We start from the raw sequence: 16690 nt of genomic DNA, 5'->3' as shown, positions 1-16690 counted from the left end.
AGGCTCTATCTCTTATTCGAATCCTCAAAAAATATAAAAAAATCTCCGCAATAAAAAAAAATGTTTAGAAAAATCAAGCTTATAAGATCACTATTCATTTTAAATTAGGTCTAACTTATAATGCATACTAATTAGCTTTTTCTCTTTAAAAAACTGCTTGCATAACTGATTTTAAAAATTAGATTTTTCGCTTTCAGAAAAAAAAAGTAGCCGTTGCATCAGAACTTTAAATGGTCTCAAATATTGTGATGTCGGATTTGCAATATCTTTTCTAGTTTACGAGATCTAAACGGGACGGACGGACAGACGGTCAGACATTTCGCACAAAACTAATAGCGTCTTTTCCCCTTTCGCGGGCCGCTAAAAATTACCTAACATACACATCCATAACATTAAAGAAGATTACCCATCACAAATGGAAGTTCTCAATCAGACACAGCAGAAATAAATACCTATCACTGTTAATATTAATAGCAGGAGATGTAGAATCAAATCCAGGGCCTAGATCTAAAGATAGATGCAACATCTGCAAAAAAGTATGCACCATGAAACAGAAAGCCATTCAATGTGACACCTGCGATGAATGGTACCATGCATCATGTCTCGATATAAATACACCTCACCAACCACTAGCCAGATCCACTCCTATTAAACCTAAATCTACTAAAATTAATACAACAGCCTCACTAAACAAACCTACTAAAGAAGTAATACCAAAATACCTTAAAACCTTAGTAATAAATTTTCAAAGCATTAGGAACAAAACAGCATACTTAGAAATTTTATTAGAATGTGAGAAACCAGACATAATTGCAGGAACAGAAACTTGGCTACATCCTGAAATTTATAATGCAGAAATTTTCAATAGTAATTATGAAATTTTTAGAAACGATAGGGCTGATAATCATGGAGGAGTTCTTTTAGCAATAAAAAAACACTCTTATAGCAGAAGAAATTACCTTATGTAACTCAAAAAATATAGAAACATTTTGTAAAATTAATACCACCTCAACATCCCTAATAATAGGCAGCATTTACAGACCACCAAATTCTAGTTTAGAATACATGCAGGAACTATGTAATCAGATTACTACACTTAAAGAGACAAATAAAAATGCAGTTTTTTTATTATGGGTGATTTCACCCTACCTGATATAAATTGGAAAACACTAACCATAGATAAACACCAAAACCTTAAGGACATAAATGAGCTTTTCATAGAAACTTTACACAACCTAAGTTTAGATCAAATCATTAAAAAGTCAACTAGATTAAACAACACATTAGATCTCTTCTTAACCAACAGACCTGGATTAGTAGTTGATTATGATATTATACCTGGTCTATCAGACCATGAGATCATAAAAATACACAGTCAGATAAAAGCAGTAGCCAATACAAAACCCAAAAGAAAAATCTTACTCTGGAATAAATGTAACCTAACACAACTACACCAAGCTGCATTAAACTTTCAACAAACATTCTTATTAGAAAAAGACATTAACAAACCAGTCGATGACCTCTGGAATTTCATTAAAAACCATCTTAAAAGCATTATAGAAAATCATATACCAACTAAATACACATCAAACAAAATAAATAAATGCTGGTTTAATAATAGACTAAAGAAGCTTTGTAAACAGAAGGTAAACCTATATAAAAAATTTAAAGAAACTAATGCAGAAAGAGTTTACAAAAAGTATATAAAAATTAAACACTTAACCCAAAAAGTAAGCAGACAGCTGCAGAGTGAATACATAAACAATGTAATATCTAAAGATAACAACAAAAACCTATGGTCATACATTAAGTCTAAGAAAATTGAAACAACAGGCATAGCGCCATTAAAAGATGAACATAACATAACACATAATGATAATGAAACTAAAGCAAACATCCTAAACAAATACTTTGCATCAGCATTCTCAGCCCCAGGAGACAAAGACATATTACTGAATTTGAACCAAGTAAACAACATAGAAGATATAGTAGTACAAGAAAATGGAATTCAAAAACTATTAGCCAACACCAAACCAAATAAAGCTTCTGGGCCTGATGGTATTCCAGCTAAATTACTCAAAGAACTAAGCAATGAGCTAGCCCCAGTGTTCAAAATACTCTTTCAGGCTTCACTTAACCAGGGCAGAGTACCAAAGGACTGGAAAGAAGCTAATGTCACCCCACTATTTAAAAAGGAGAAAAATCTGACCCAGGAAACTACAGACCAGTATCACTTACCAGCATCACATGTAAAATTCTAGAACACATAATATGTAGCAACATCATAAACCACTTAGACAAACATAATGTCCTCACACCATACTGTTACAAATGAACTGTGATAGGTAGAGGTCAACGTATGACCCCGGCGAGATGACACAGCAGCCAGTGTTCTCTGGAATCTACATGTACAAACAAAGACAGGATGTGACGTGTCCTCACGTGTTGTTCCAGGGGACGAACAGATCTAAGTAGGGGGACAATTACTAATGAACAGTGACAGATAGAGGTCACTACGTGTGACCCCGACTTGATGACACTGCAGCGAGTGTTCTCTGGAATCTACATGTATAAATAAAGACAGTATGTGACGTTTCCTCACGTGTTATTCCAGAAGATACAATCAGTGTTTGTGCAACTTTGGAGAAGCGATTAGGGACTCTATATAAGCCAGAGAGTTAATGTGAAAGTCAGTCGTGAGTGAGTCGTTGGTACTGTTGTCTACTGTGCGAGACAGTAGAAGAGAGATGTGTACGACTCGATGCAAGTTAACTAGGGTAGAGTTAACTGGAGTGGACTACTGTCGTTAAAGTCTATACAGCGAACTACAGTGGACTTGAGCCGTTACAGTCGATACAGTCGATGTAAGACGTGTGCGGCTTTGATTCGGTAGACTTGAGTACGACTTGGTTCAGTTTTGTGAGACCTGGAGCGACACTGGGAAGTGTGTCATTGGTCTGTCCTGTGGAATACGGCTCGAGGCAAGTTGAGAAGAGATGAATAGCAACGAAGTGAAGAGATGAATTGCAACGAAGTATAGCTAACTGTAAACTGACATATATTGTACAGTCTTCTACGCTAATTGTTACAGTAACAAATTGTTAGAGTTAATAGTCAATAAAGTTATATGAAGCTGAAAGTTTAGTCGTCAAGTTCTTTACAGTGTTTTTATTTGTGTGCCTTCTAGTACATTTAGCCAGAAGATTCAGAAATACGTAACAATACCAACATTGTTTTAGGAAATATAGATCATGTGAAACACAACTAATAGGACTAATTGATGATTTTTAAAAAGGTTTAGATAATAGTGAAAAAATAGATGCTATCTTACTAGATTTTTCTAAGGCTTTTGACAAAGTTCACCACCATAGTTTGCTTAAAAAAATAAAATATTTCGGCATTAATGGTCCACCGCATCAGTGGATTAAAGATTTTCTGATAGGGAGAGAACAAACTGTAATAATAAATGGCTCTAAATCAACACCGATAACAGTAAACTCAGGTGTACCTCAAGGAACAGTCTTGGGTCCACTACTATTTTTAATTTACATAAATGATTTACCAAATTGCATTACTTCAGGAACAAAAGTCAGATTATTTGCAGACGATTGCTTAATATATAGAACAATAAAAACAACACAAGACACAGATATTTTACAAAGAGAATTAGATGAATTACAGAAATGGGAATCAAATTGGAGCATTTCTTTCCACCCAGAAAAATGTTAGTTGTTAAGAGTAACAAAAAAAAAACTAAAACAAATTAATTCCACTTATCTTATTCATGGCAAACCAGTAACACAGACTAAAAACGCAAAATACCTAGGTGTTATAATAAATGAAAAACTGTCATGGAATCCACATATTGATGAAACTACAAAAAAATCAAACAAAGCATTAGGATTTATTACAAGAAATTTCTATAAATCAAATAAGAACATAAAACTAAAATGTCATTTAACCTTGGTTAGACCAATAATAGAATATGCATCCTCAAGAAAACATTAAGAAACTGGAACAGACACAAAATAGAGCAGTGAGATTCATAACAAACGAATATTCCCATTTGACTAGAGTAACACCTTTAGTAAAATCACTAAATTTAGAAAGCCTTCAGGACAGAAGACTCAAAAGTAAAGTAGCAATTATACATAAAACACTGAACCAAAATACAAAAAAAAAATAAAATACTCTGAAAGACACAAAGATAAAGGCACATTCCTCATCCCATATGCTAGGACAAATTTGTACAAATACTCCTTCTTCCCTAGTGCTATTAGTGCATGGAATGGGTTGCCTGAGCTAGCCAGGAAAACCAGTGACTTGGCAGAATTTAAGTCATTGGTTAATATGCATGACTAAATGCATGACGCTTAGGACGTAATCATCTTCTTTTTTTGAAGTAACGTCTGTATTATATAAGATAAGATAAGATAAGTTTATCCTGGTGACTTGTGATTGGAGGTGGAAGTTGAGAGTGGAAGATGAGGCTGATAGCAGTGTCTGGAAGTAGAAGCTTATCCTGGTGACTTTTGTGATTGAAGGTAGAAGATGAGGCTGATAGCAGTTGTTGGGGAAGATACATTTGGAAACTATATTCGTTCCAACCTATTAAGGACATTAAATATACATAGCCTATATTGTCCACAACATGTGCTTGGCACACTCAGGAAGTTTAACAAAGTCTAGGTAGGTCTATATGACTGAAATAAGACTTTCCTACTATTTCCATTATTTAGCAATATAAGCACAGGTAATAACTTTTTTTTAATCAACTCAACTTTGGTTAAAATCTTATTTCCCTCACTTCCCAAAGTAACCGCAGATGAAGTCGAAACTTTTTACAACTATATATTGACAACAACATATGCATCAATCGAAAAAATGACCAATTATTTTATTAATTAGTCGTAATTAATAATATATACATATGTATAGAATCAGTAGTATCTAAAGGGAATTGAGCGTTGTGTGGAGAATTAGAGAGTTCCCTAAAACTATGAAGCTAACAAAAGAAACTGGGATAGCCATAAAACCTTCGATTTTTTGTAAATACTTGTGGTTAGCGTGTAGGCTCTTCATCATGGAGGCCCAAGCTCGAATTCAGACTCAGCAACTTTTTTTTTTAGAAAAAAAAAATTTGAAAAAGCAGCCTCACTCCCAACTCCCCCAGCCCCCCCCCCCCCCAACCAAAAAAAAAATGTCCAATTAATGTGATTGGACCATAGCTAAAAGGATGAAAATTGCTCAAAACTGTGTTAAAAAAAATAAGAAAAATAATTTTAAAAATACTTTTTAAAAAAAAGCTCATATTAATTGTCATTGTATCAATTACCTTGGATCAGTCATGTGATTAAATTTGTAGACCTAATAGATCTAGACTAACATTAATAAATTTATGCGATTCAAAATATTTTTACCAATTGTTTTTGTTTAGCGCAATTTTATGCTTTAAGCTTTCTAAATGCAATATGATCACTTGTCTGGACCAGGAGGGTGAGAAGCAGTGGCGTCACTAGGGTCGGTATCATCCGGTGCGATAGGCTCAGGGTGTCACCCCCCCCCTCCCCAACAACATTCTCCAACATTTCCCTATATTGTTACACAAATTTAAAATGAGTAGCCTATCTATTCTATTTTAAATGTGAATGATTATGACATTTTATCCATGGCTACTACATATATTTATAAATGTATGTTTATTAAATAAGAAATAGACTTTACATTAACTGAGCATGTTTTTCTTCTTAGACTTTAAATTCGTTTACACATTACGGACACTTTTTTTCATTATGCTAACCTTATTCAATTTTTGACTACCATCTAAAATATTTTAGAATCGAGACCAAAAAATATTCGCCGCCCCCTTAGTCATTTATTGGTCCAACTTTTTTCAGTGTTTCTGAACTTCAGACACGAATTTTCTTTGGTTTTAGATTGCATCATTTCTCCTAGTCAGAAATCGCCGGTTAAAGAAAATAAATTAAGAAGAGGTGGACCTGCCGAATTTGAAGTTTGAGAAACATTCAAGGCAAATGAACAGTGCTCCTCAAACTTTTTCCTGTTTTTTTCCTGGACATTTTGTTTTATCGCACCCCAGCTAGGTACCTAAAAGGGAAAACCTATGAAAGCGCTAACAATTGATTTTGGAAGGCTTTTAAGAATGTAATGAAAAAGAAAAGATATATAATTATGATAAAATTTTCCGGTTTAATTTTTTTAAAATATTCATTTTATGTTTGGAATCAAAATGTACGAAGTGAATGTTAATTAAAAGCTAGTTTGTTAAGCCTTTGGTTTCGTAAATGTTGATTTGTAGATAATTCTTTCTTGCAGGAAATAGCATAAGAGAGGAATCAGTTCCCCCCCCCAACCCCTTTTTAAGTGACAAGATCTAGGGGAAGTGCCGTAAGCTTCGCCAGACGCCTTCCTGCCTTCTGGGCTTCATAATTTTTGTGTTTTTATTTTCTGGCGTCTACACAGCGCTTTGTTCTCGTGGTATGCAGACAGCGCTTTGTTTCTCGTGGTATGCAGACAGCGCTTTTTTTCTCGTGGTATGCAGACAGCGCTTTGTTTCTGGTGGTATGCAGAGATCATGTACAAAATGATTAACAGGCAAATACGTTCCAATATTGAATTATTTTCTTGCAATCAGAAGACACTATTCATCCAAATTTTAAAAAGCAAAAGTCTAATAAAGAAGGATTGGTCAAAACTGGTATACTAGGGATATTCGAGCGCACGTATGACTGTAGTGTGAGTGACGGTCTTAAGATTATTTTCTTGTTCAGTAAGAACTTACGCTTCGGAACTTTAATTTTTGTCACACAAAAGTCGTCAAACTACTTCAACAGTTGTGAGGATGTCTGGCCTAAGAAAGACATTTGACAGGATTCATATTAGAACGTTGATTAATGACTACAACAAAAATACAACTTTTTAATTTTAACCTTGAAAAAAAATTTGAAAGGTTTCGCACCCTCCAGATTTTTCATTCCCCCCAGTTTGAAACACTTCAGTATAACATGCAAGTTTTTAATAGGCTTATCCACAAACATACCGTCATTTCATCCTATTCGTGTTTAGCCAAAGGGCTTGTAGCAGGCCTGTTCTGTTCACACACAATACTTCGATTGTAGGCTACGTCAGAGAAGATCGGGGTATCTTACTCTGGAATAAATGTAACCTGACACAACTACACCAAGCTGCACTAAACTTTCAACAAACATTCTTATTAGAAAAAGACATTAACCAACCAGTCGATGACCTCTGGAATTTCATTAAAAACCATCTTAAAAGCATTATAGAAAATCATATACCAACTAAATACACATCAAACAAAATAAATAAATGCTGGTTTAATAATAGACTAAAGAAGCTTTGTAAACAGAAGGTAAACCTATATAAAAAATTTAAAGAAACTAATGCAGAAAGAGTTTACAAAAAGTATATAAAAATTAAACACTTAACCCAAAAAGTAAGCAGACAGCTGCAGAGTGAATACATAAACAATGTAATATCTAAAGATAACAACAAAAACCTATGGTCATACATTAAGTCTAAGAAAATTGAAACAACAGGCATAGCGCCATTAAAAGATGAACATAACATAACACATAATGATAATGAAACTAAAGCAAACATCCTAAACAAATACTTTGCATCAGCATTCTCAGCCCCAGGAGACAAAGACATATTACTGAATTTGAACCAAGTAAACAACATAGAAGATATAGTAGTACAAGAAAATGGAATTCAAAAACTATTAGCCAACACCAAACCAAATAAAGCTTCTGGGCCTGATGGTATTCCAGCTAAATTACTCAAAGAACTAAGCAATGAGCTAGCCCCAGTGTTCAAAATACTCTTTCAGGCTTCACTTAACCAGGGCAGAGTACCAAAGGACTGGAAAGAAGCTAATGTCACCCCACTATTTAAAAAGGAGAAAAATCTGACCCAGGAAACTACAGACCAGTATCACTTACCAGCATCACATGTAAAATTCTAGAACACATAATATGTAGCAACATCATAAACCACTTAGACAAACATAATGTCCTCACACCATACTGTTACAAATGAACTGTGATAGGTAGAGGTCAACGTATGACCCCGGCGAGATGACACAGCAGCCAGTGTTCTCTGGAATCTACATGTACAAACAAAGACAGGATGTGACGTGTCCTCACGTGTTGTTCCAGGGGACGAACAGATCTAAGTAGGGGGACAATTACTAATGAACAGTGACAGATAGAGGTCACTACGTGTGACCCCGACTTGATGACACTGCAGCGAGTGTTCTCTGGAATCTACATGTATAAATAAAGACAGTATGTGACGTTTCCTCACGTGTTATTCCAGAAGATACAATCAGTGTTTGTGCAACTTTGGAGAAGCGATTAGGGACTCTATATAAGCCAGAGAGTTAATGTGAAAGTCAGTCGTGAGTGAGTCGTTGGTACTGTTGTCTACTGTGCGAGACAGTAGAAGAGAGATGTGTACGACTCGATGCAAGTTAACTAGGGTAGAGTTAACTGGAGTGGACTACTGTCGTTAAAGTCTATACAGCGAACTACAGTGGACTTGAGCCGTTACAGTCGATACAGTCGATGTAAGACGTGTGCGGCTTTGATTCGGTAGACTTGAGTACGACTTGGTTCAGTTTTGTGAGACCTGGAGCGACACTGGGAAGTGTGTCATTGGTCTGTCCTGTGGAATACGGCTCGAGGCAAGTTGAGAAGAGATGAATAGCAACGAAGTGAAGAGATGAATTGCAACGAAGTATAGCTAACTGTAAACTGACATATATTGTACAGTCTTCTACGCTAATTGTTACAGTAACAAATTGTTAGAGTTAATAGTCAATAAAGTTATATGAAGCTGAAAGTTTAGTCGTCAAGTTCTTTACAGTGTTTTTATTTGTGTGCCTTCTAGTACATTTAGCCAGAAGATTCAGAAATACGTAACAATACCAACATTGTTTTAGGAAATATAGATCATGTGAAACACAACTAATAGGACTAATTGATGATTTTTAAAAAGGTTTAGATAATAGTGAAAAAATAGATGCTATCTTACTAGATTTTTCTAAGGCTTTTGACAAAGTTCACCACCATAGTTTGCTTAAAAAAATAAAATATTTCGGCATTAATGGTCCACCGCATCAGTGGATTAAAGATTTTCTGATAGGGAGAGAACAAACTGTAATAATAAATGGCTCTAAATCAACACCGATAACAGTAAACTCAGGTGTACCTCAAGGAACAGTCTTGGGTCCACTACTATTTTTAATTTACATAAATGATTTACCAAATTGCATTACTTCAGGAACAAAAGTCAGATTATTTGCAGACGATTGCTTAATATATAGAACAATAAAAACAACACAAGACACAGATATTTTACAAAGAGAATTAGATGAATTACAGAAATGGGAATCAAATTGGAGCATTTCTTTCCACCCAGAAAAATGTTAGTTGTTAAGAGTAACAAAAAAAAAACTAAAACAAATTAATTCCACTTATCTTATTCATGGCAAACCAGTAACACAGACTAAAAACGCAAAATACCTAGGTGTTATAATAAATGAAAAACTGTCATGGAATCCACATATTGATGAAACTACAAAAAAATCAAACAAAGCATTAGGATTTATTACAAGAAATTTCTATAAATCAAATAAGAACATAAAACTAAAATGTCATTTAACCTTGGTTAGACCAATAATAGAATATGCATCCTCAAGAAAACATTAAGAAACTGGAACAGACACAAAATAGAGCAGTGAGATTCATAACAAACGAATATTCCCATTTGACTAGAGTAACACCTTTAGTAAAATCACTAAATTTAGAAAGCCTTCAGGACAGAAGACTCAAAAGTAAAGTAGCAATTATACATAAAACACTGAACCATAATCTTCAAATACAAAAAAAAAATAAAATACTCTGAAAGACACAAAGATAAAGGCACATTCCTCATCCCATATGCTAGGACAAATTTGTACAAATACTCCTTCTTCCCTAGTGCTATTAGTGCATGGAATGGGTTGCCTGAGCTAGCCAGGAAAACCAGTGACTTGGCAGAATTTAAGTCATTGGTTAATATGCATGACTAAATGCATGACGCTTAGGACGTAATCATCTTCTTTTTTTGAAGTAACGTCTGTATTATATAAGATAAGATAAGATAAGTTTATCCTGGTGACTTGTGATTGGAGGTGGAAGTTGAGAGTGGAAGATGAGGCTGATAGCAGTGTCTGGAAGTAGAAGCTTATCCTGGTGACTTTTGTGATTGAAGGTAGAAGATGAGGCTGATAGCAGTTGTTGGGGAAGATACATTTGGAAACTATATTCGTTCCAACCTATTAAGGACATTAAATATACATAGCCTATATTGTCCACAACATGTGCTTGGCACACTCAGGAAGTTTAACAAAGTCTAGGTAGGTCTATATGACTGAAATAAGACTTTCCTACTATTTCCATTATTTAGCAATATAAGCACAGGTAATAACTTTTTTTTAATCAACTCAACTTTGGTTAAAATCTTATTTCCCTCACTTCCCAAAGTAACCGCAGATGAAGTCGAAACTTTTTACAACTATATATTGACAACAACATATGCATCAATCGAAAAAATGACCAATTATTTTATTAATTAGTCGTAATTAATAATATATACATATGTATAGAATCAGTAGTATCTAAAGGGAATTGAGCGTTGTGTGGAGAATTAGAGAGTTCCCTAAAACTATGAAGCTAACAAAAGAAACTGGGATAGCCATAAAACCTTCGATTTTTTGTAAATACTTGTGGTTAGCGTGTAGGCTCTTCATCATGGAGGCCCAAGCTCGAATTCAGACTCAGCAACTTTTTTTTTTAGAAAAAAAAAATTTGAAAAAGCAGCCTCACTCCCAACTCCCCCAGCCCCCCCCCCCCCCAACCAAAAAAAAAATGTCCAATTAATGTGATTGGACCATAGCTAAAAGGATGAAAATTGCTCAAAACTGTGTTAAAAAAAATAAGAAAAATAATTTTAAAAATACTTTTTAAAAAAAAGCTCATATTAATTGTCATTGTATCAATTACCTTGGATCAGTCATGTGATTAAATTTGTAGACCTAATAGATCTAGACTAACATTAATAAATTTATGCGATTCAAAATATTTTTACCAATTGTTTTTGTTTAGCGCAATTTTATGCTTTAAGCTTTCTAAATGCAATATGATCACTTGTCTGGACCAGGAGGGTGAGAAGCAGTGGCGTCACTAGGGTCGGTATCATCCGGTGCGATAGGCTCAGGGTGTCACCCCCCCCCTCCCCAACAACATTCTCCAACATTTCCCTATATTGTTACACAAATTTAAAATGAGTAGCCTATCTATTCTATTTTAAATGTGAATGATTATGACATTTTATCCATGGCTACTACATATATTTATAAATGTATGTTTATTAAATAAGAAATAGACTTTACATTAACTGAGCATGTTTTTCTTCTTAGACTTTAAATTCGTTTACACATTACGGACACTTTTTTTCATTATGCTAACCTTATTCAATTTTTGACTACCATCTAAAATATTTTAGAATCGAGACCAAAAAATATTCGCCGCCCCCTTAGTCATTTATTGGTCCAACTTTTTTCAGTGTTTCTGAACTTCAGACACGAATTTTCTTTGGTTTTAGATTGCATCATTTCTCCTAGTCAGAAATCGCCGGTTAAAGAAAATAAATTAAGAAGAGGTGGACCTGCCGAATTTGAAGTTTGAGAAACATTCAAAACAAATGAACAGTGCTCCTCAAACTTTTTCCTGTTTTTTTCCTGGACATTTTGTTTTATCGCACCCCAGCTAGGTACCTAAAAGGGAAAACCTATGAAAGCGCTAACAATTGATTTTGGAAGGCTTTTAAGAATGTAATGAAAAAGAAAAGATATATAATTATGATAAAATTTTCCGGTTTAATTTTTTTAAAATATTCATTTTATGTTTGGAATCAAAATGTACGAAGTGAATGTTAATTAAAAGCTAGTTTGTTAAGCCTTTGGTTTCGTAAATGTTGATTTGTAGATAATTCTTTCTTGCAGGAAATAGCATAAGAGAGGAATCAGTTCCCCCCCCCAACCCCTTTTTAAGTGACAAGATCTAGGGGAAGTGCCGTAAGCTTCGCCAGACGCCTTCCTGCCTTCTGGGCTTCATAATTTTTGTGTTTTTATTTTCTGGCGTCTACACAGCGCTTTGTTCTCGTGGTATGCAGACAGCGCTTTGTTTCTCGTGGTATGCAGACAGCGCTTTTTTTCTCGTGGTATGCAGACAGCGCTTTGTTTCTGGTGGTATGCAGAGATCATGTACAAAATGATTAACAGGCAAATACGTTCCAATATTGAATTATTTTCTTGCAATCAGAAGACACTATTCATCCAAATTTTAAAAAGCAAAAGTCTAATAAAGAAGGATTGGTCAAAACTGGTATACTAGGGATATTCGAGCGCACGTATGACTGTAGTGTGAGTGACGGTCTTAAGATTATTTTCTTGTTCAGTAAGAACTTACGCTTCGGAACTTTAATTTTTGTCACACAAAAGTCGTCAAACTACTTCAACAGTTGTGAGGATGTCTGGCCTAAGAAAGACATTTGACAGGATTCATATTAGAACGTTGATTAATGACTACAACAAAAATACAACTTTTTAATTTTAACCTTGAAAAAAAATTTGAAAGGTTTCGCACCCTCCAGATTTTTCATTCCCCCCAGTTTGAAACACTTCAGTATAACATGCAAGTTTTTAATAGGCTTATCCACAAACATACCGTCATTTCATCCTATTCGTGTTTAGCCAAAGGGCTTGTAGCAGGCCTGTTCTGTTCACACACAATACTTCGATTGTAGGCTACGTCAGAGAAGATCGGGGTATCTTACTCTGGAATAAATGTAACCTGACACAACTACACCAAGCTGCACTAAACTTTCAACAAACATTCTTATTAGAAAAAGACATTAACCAACCAGTCGATGACCTCTGGAATTTCATTAAAAACCATCTTAAAAGCATTATAGAAAATCATATACCAACTAAATACACATCAAACAAAATAAATAAATGCTGGTTTAATAATAGACTAAAGAAGCTTTGTAAACAGAAGGTAAACCTATATAAAAAATTTAAAGAAACTAATGCAGAAAGAGTTTACAAAAAGTATATAAAAATTAAACACTTAACCCAAAAAGTAAGCAGACAGCTGCAGAGTGAATACATAAACAATGTAATATCTAAAGATAACAACAAAAACCTATGGTCATACATTAAGTCTAAGAAAATTGAAACAACAGGCATAGCGCCATTAAAAGATGAACATAACATAACACATAATGATAATGAAACTAAAGCAAACATCCTAAACAAATACTTTGCATCAGCATTCTCAGCCCCAGGAGACAAAGACATATTACTGAATTTGAACCAAGTAAACAACATAGAAGATATAGTAGTACAAGAAAATGGAATTCAAAAACTATTAGCCAACACCAAACCAAATAAAGCTTCTGGGCCTGATGGTATTCCAGCTAAATTACTCAAAGAACTAAGCAATGAGCTAGCCCCAGTGTTCAAAATACTCTTTCAGGCTTCACTTAACCAGGGCAGAGTACCAAAGGACTGGAAAGAAGCTAATGTCACCCCACTATTTAAAAAGGAGAAAAATCTGACCCAGGAAACTACAGACCAGTATCACTTACCAGCATCACATGTAAAATTCTAGAACACATAATATGTAGCAACATCATAAACCACTTAGACAAACATAATGTCCTCACACCATACTGTTACAAATGAACTGTGATAGGTAGAGGTCAACGTATGACCCCGGCGAGATGACACAGCAGCCAGTGTTCTCTGGAATCTACATGTACAAACAAAGACAGGATGTGACGTGTCCTCACGTGTTGTTCCAGGGGACGAACAGATCTAAGTAGGGGGACAATTACTAATGAACAGTGACAGATAGAGGTCACTACGTGTGACCCCGACTTGATGACACTGCAGCGAGTGTTCTCTGGAATCTACATGTATAAATAAAGACAGTATGTGACGTTTCCTCACGTGTTATTCCAGAAGATACAATCAGTGTTTGTGCAACTTTGGAGAAGCGATTAGGGACTCTATATAAGCCAGAGAGTTAATGTGAAAGTCAGTCGTGAGTGAGTCGTTGGTACTGTTGTCTACTGTGCGAGACAGTAGAAGAGAGATGTGTACGACTCGATGCAAGTTAACTAGGGTAGAGTTAACTGGAGTGGACTACTGTCGTTAAAGTCTATACAGCGAACTACAGTGGACTTGAGCCGTTACAGTCGATACAGTCGATGTAAGACGTGTGCGGCTTTGATTCGGTAGACTTGAGTACGACTTGGTTCAGTTTTGTGAGACCTGGAGCGACACTGGGAAGTGTGTCATTGGTCTGTCCTGTGGAATACGGCTCGAGGCAAGTTGAGAAGAGATGAATAGCAACGAAGTGAAGAGATGAATTGCAACGAAGTATAGCTAACTGTAAACTGACATATATTGTACAGTCTTCTACGCTAATTGTTACAGTAACAAATTGTTAGAGTTAATAGTCAATAAAGTTATATGAAGCTGAAAGTTTAGTCGTCAAGTTCTTTACAGTGTTTTTATTTGTGTGCCTTCTAGTACATTTAGCCAGAAGATTCAGAAATACGTAACAATACCAACATTGTTTTAGGAAATATAGATCATGTGAAACACAACTAATAGGACTAATTGATGATTTTTAAAAAGGTTTAGATAATAGTGAAAAAATAGATGCTATCTTACTAGATTTTTCTAAGGCTTTTGACAAAGTTCACCACCATAGTTTGCTTAAAAAAATAAAATATTTCGGCATTAATGGTCCACCGCATCAGTGGATTAAAGATTTTCTGATAGGGAGAGAACAAACTGTAATAATAAATGGCTCTAAATCAACACCGATAACAGTAAACTCAGGTGTACCTCAAGGAACAGTCTTGGGTCCACTACTATTTTTAATTTACATAAATGATTTACCAAATTGCATTACTTCAGGAACAAAAGTCAGATTATTTGCAGACGATTGCTTAATATATAGAACAATAAAAACAACACAAGACACAGATATTTTACAAAGAGAATTAGATGAATTACAGAAATGGCAATCAAATTGGAGCATTTCTTTCCACCCAGAAAAATGTTAGTTGTTAAGAGTAACAAAAAAAAAACTAAAACAAATTAATTCCACTTATCTTATTCATGGCAAACCAGTAACACAGACTAAAAACGCAAAATACCTAGGTGTTATAATAAATGAAAAACTGTCATGGAATCCACATATTGATGAAACTACAAAAAAATCAAACAAAGCATTAGGATTTATTACAAGAAATTTCTATAAATCAAATAAGAACATAAAACTAAAATGTCATTTAACCTTGGTTAGACCAATAATAGAATATGCATCCTCAAGAAAACATTAAGAAACTGGAACAGACACAAAATAGAGCAGTGAGATTCATAACAAACGAATATTCCCATTTGACTAGAGTAACACCTTTAGTAAAATCACTAAATTTAGAAAGCCTTCAGGACAGAAGACTCAAAAGTAAAGTAGCAATTATACATAAAACACTGAACCATAATCTTCAAATACAAAAAAAAAATAAAATACTCTGAAAGACACAAAGATAAAGGCACATTCCTCATCCCATATGCTAGGACAAATTTGTACAAATACTCCTTCTTCCCTAGTGCTATTAGTGCATGGAATGGGTTGCCTGAGCTAGCCAGGAAAACCAGTGACTTGGCAGAATTTAAGTCATTGGTTAATATGCATGACTAAATGCATGACGCTTAGGACGTAATCATCTTCTTTTTTTGAAGTAACGTCTGTATTATATAAGATAAGATAAGATAAGTTTATCCTGGTGACTTGTGATTGGAGGTGGAAGTTGAGAGTGGAAGATGAGGCTGATAGCAGTGTCTGGAAGTAGAAGCTTATCCTGGTGACTTTTGTGATTGAAGGTAGAAGATGAGGCTGATAGCAGTTGTTGGGGAAGATACATTTGGAAACTATATTCGTTCCAACCTATTAAGGACATTAAATATACATAGCCTATATTGTCCACAACATGTGCTTGGCACACTCAGGAAGTTTAACAAAGTCTAGGTAGGTCTATATGACTGAAATAAGACTTTCCTACTATTTCCATTATTTAGCAATATAAGCACAGGTAATAACTTTTTTTTAATCAACTCAACTTTGGTTAAAATCTTATTTCCCTCACTTCCCAAAGTAACCGCAGATGAAGTCGAAACTTTTTACAACTATATATTGACAACAACATATGCATCAATCGAAAAAATGACCAATTATTTTATTAATTAGTCGTAATTAATAATATATACATATGTATAGAATCAGTAGTATCTAAAGGGAATTGAGCGTTGTGTGGAGAATTAGAGAGTTCCCTAAAACTATGAAGCTAACAAAAGAAACTGGGATAGCCATAAAACCTTCGATTTTTTGTAAATACTTGTGGTTAGCGTGTAGGCTCTTCATCATGGAGGCCCAAGCTCGAATTCAGACTCAGCAACTTTTTTTTTTAGAAAAAAAAAATTTGAAAAAGCAGCCTCACTCCCAACTCCCCCAGCCCCCCC

Source organism: Biomphalaria glabrata, chromosome 14, assembly GCF_947242115.1.
Source record: "Biomphalaria glabrata chromosome 14, xgBioGlab47.1, whole genome shotgun sequence".
NCBI classification, from domain to species: Eukaryota; Metazoa; Mollusca; class Gastropoda; family Planorbidae; genus Biomphalaria; species Biomphalaria glabrata.
Note: the sequence above shows the minus strand (reverse complement) of the source record.